Genomic DNA, 3,315 nt, shown 5'->3' with positions numbered 1-3,315 from the left:
ATAAATCAGTAAGAAAAGTATAAAATTATACGCCTTCGATGCAAATTTAAATATAACTTGATGGAGAATAGCTCGAAACAAGTTTTTTATTAAGTTTATATTCTTTAAATGGATTACACGATTAAGAACAGAAAATCGTTTTTAAGCTTATGTAGAACGCTGTTTTTTAATTTAATATGATGAATTGTTTTCAAGTTATTCCAATATATATAGCGGAAGTGCCTTAATTGTGAACATAACCGTATATCTCAAAAAGTCGAGCTCTTAAAAAAACAAGTGTAAATTTGGATTCAGCGACCTCAAATTACTAAAAATTTGATATAAATTTTAAATGAACACAAAAACGGTTCAATTTTGTTCCCATGTATTTCTAAAGAAAACTAATCATGAAAAATTGGGATTTTAGCCACTAAACTCGAACTTAATATCCACCATAAATACTAAATGCTATATTGACAAGTGGAAATTATATCTAATTTTATAATATTTTTATTTCATTTATATTCTGAGAAGGATTTCAAAAATGTCCCATTTGTGCATGGATATGATTCCACTAATGTAGTAATTGGATGATTTTTTCAATGTGGTAAGTTTTTCGTCCATTTGTAATAAAGCCAAAATTTCTATTTATTAAAAATAATTTTCATTTGCAGGATGACAGCAAATCTAATGGTATTTTTTGGAATCTTCTTACTGTTTAATGCTAACTAAGCTGATATCCCTATTTGCTCTAAGAAAATTCTCTTGTAAGTTAAAGATCAAAATACCATAGAATTTGATAATATTTTTACATTTTATATACCTTTTTAACTTCAGAGGCTTATGACGCAAATCCACACAACAAAAACTAGCGAAATCGGTGAAACTGGACAAAAATGAAATGAAAATAGCAACTTATGGCATATATCTTTCATATGGATAGAAAATGGAAATTCATATTAATTAGTTTCATTCTACTAACATAGAATATTACTCTTTTGAAGAAGCAATTACTAACTACCGAAAAGTAACAGCATACAGCGTACGAATAAAAACATTTCTTTTATTGTATATCATAAGCCATAGTTTTATGTAATATAATAATAATTTTTTGAAATAAAATACTGGTAGTTATGAAAAATTGTCTTATATTGTACGAAAAATTTCTTAGTTGTATACAGGCTTGTTGTACCTTTAATTCCTCAATTTATTTACTTCTTTGAAAATTATACTGATAAACAGTTTATTTGAAACCAATTTCTAAATATAGGATTCCCAAAAACTTGTTCATTTTTCCGGATAGCAGGAATATTTTGAATGAGTGTAAGTACATTCTTCCCACAGCGTAGTAAGAATGAACTAAAATACGATGCAATACATAAACTTATTTATAAGAAAATCATGAACTTATCTAGATGAAAAAAATCTTTGGCGCCAAATCATGGTCATTCTTACTATGGGTTAGTTCATTTTTCGTAAACAATAGTAAACTTTTTTTTCGGTGTAGAATGGTGACGGGGGTATAATAAGTTTGTCATTCCGTTTGTAACACATCGAAATATCGATTTCCGACTATATAAAGTATATATATTCTTGATCAGGGAGAAATTCTAAGACGATATAACGATGTCCGTCTGTCCGTCTGTCTGTCTGTCTGTCTGTCTGTCTGTCTGTTGTAATCACGCTACAGTCTTCAATAATGAAGCAATCGTGCTGAAATTTTGCACAAACTCGTATTTTGTCTGCAGGCAGGTCAAGTTCGAAGATGGGCTATATCGGTCCAGGTTTTGATATAGTCCCCATATAAACCGACCTCCCGATTTGGGGTCTTGGGCTTATAGAAATCGTAGTTTTTATCCAATTTGCCTGAAATTTGAAATCTAGAGGTATTTTATGACCATAAAGAGGTGTGCCAAAAATGGTGAGTATCGGTCCATGTTTTGGTATAGCCCCCATATAGACCGATCTCCCGATTTTACTTCTTGGGCTTATAGAAACCGCAGTTTTTATTCAATTTACTCTAAATTGGAAATCTAGAGGTACTGTAGGACCACAAATACGTGTGCCAAAAATTGTGAGTATCGGTCCATATTTTGGTATAGCCCCCATATAGACCCATCTCCCGATTTTACTTCTTGGGCTTATAGATACCGCAATTTTTATTCAATTTACCTGAAATTGGAAATCTAGAGGTACTGTAGGACCACAAATATGTGTGCCAGAAATTGTTAGTATCGGTCCATGTTTTGGTATGGTCCCCATATAAAAAGACGTCCCGATTTGGTGTCTTGAGCTTATAGAAACCGTAGCTTTTATCCAATTTGTCTGAAATTGGGAATCTAGAGCTATTTTAGGACCATAAAGAGGTGTGCCGAAAACGGTTAGTATCGGTCCATATTTTGGTATAGCCCCCATATAGACCGATTTCCCGATTTTACTTCTTGAGCTTCTAGAATCCGAAGTTTTTATCCTATTTGCCTGAAATTGGAAATCTAGAGGTATTTTCGGGTCATAAAGAGGTGTGCCGAAAACGGTGAATATCGGTCCATATTTTAGTATAGCCCCCATAAGAACGATCTCCCGATTTAACTCCTTGGGTTTCTAGAAACCGTAGTTTTTATCTGATTTGCCTGAAATTGTAAATATTCTGGTATTTTAGGCTCACAAAAACGTGTATCGAATTAAGTTTTTATCGGTCCATTTGGTAATACCTCCATATAGACCGACTTCACTTCTTGAGGGTGTAGAAGGCGCACTGATCATGAAAATTGTTTGAAACTCTATGTAAAATTTACTTCTGCAGATTTAAGATTTCAAATCAAGACGTTATTTTATAATTTTCTTGCACACTTACAAGAGATGTTAACGATTCCTCTAAAACTCGAACAAAAATGGTTCTTATAAATCCAGAATCTGATATAGTCCTGAAATTTATCTTGATAAATTTAAGGTGAAATCCTTAAATTTATCTTCGGGAAGTGTCCTCAAGTCCTCAATCCCTCCTGACATTTCAAAGGAAACCCTAATATTTGGTTCATGGTGGTGGGTACTTAAGATTCGGCCCGGCCGAACTTACTGCTGTATATACTTGTTTTTTACTAACATTGTGTTCCACCCTAGTCCATTAGCCGACTTAAATTTTGAGTCTATATATTTTGTAGAAGTCAAATTCTGTCCAGATCGAGTGATATTTAAATGTATGTATTTGGGACAAACCTTTATATATAACCCCAACACATTTAACGGATATGATATGGTATCCAAAATTTAGATCTACCAAGTGGTGCAGGGTATAATATAGTCGGTCCCGCCCGACTTTAGACTTTCCTTACTTGT

The 3,315-nt window shown here is 32.9% G+C and overlaps 1 long non-coding RNA gene across 1 annotated transcript; it reads left to right on the top strand.

Annotated features, from left to right (window-relative positions):
- Window positions 1-490: 490 nt before the first annotated feature.
- On the top strand, window positions 491-866 carry LOC142236749 (uncharacterized). Its single transcript, XR_012722179.1, has 3 exons — window positions 491-586; window positions 654-746; window positions 817-866. It is a non-coding gene; the product is annotated as an uncharacterized LOC142236749 (long non-coding RNA).
- The last annotated feature ends 2,449 nt before the right edge of the window (window positions 867-3,315 follow it).

The sequence above is a fragment of the Haematobia irritans genome, chromosome 4 (assembly GCF_050003625.1).
Source record: "Haematobia irritans isolate KBUSLIRL chromosome 4, ASM5000362v1, whole genome shotgun sequence".
In the NCBI taxonomy this organism is placed as follows: Eukaryota; Metazoa; Arthropoda; class Insecta; order Diptera; family Muscidae; genus Haematobia; species Haematobia irritans.
The sequence above is the reverse complement of the archived record's forward strand: the minus strand, read 5'-3'. Positions and strand labels throughout refer to the sequence as shown.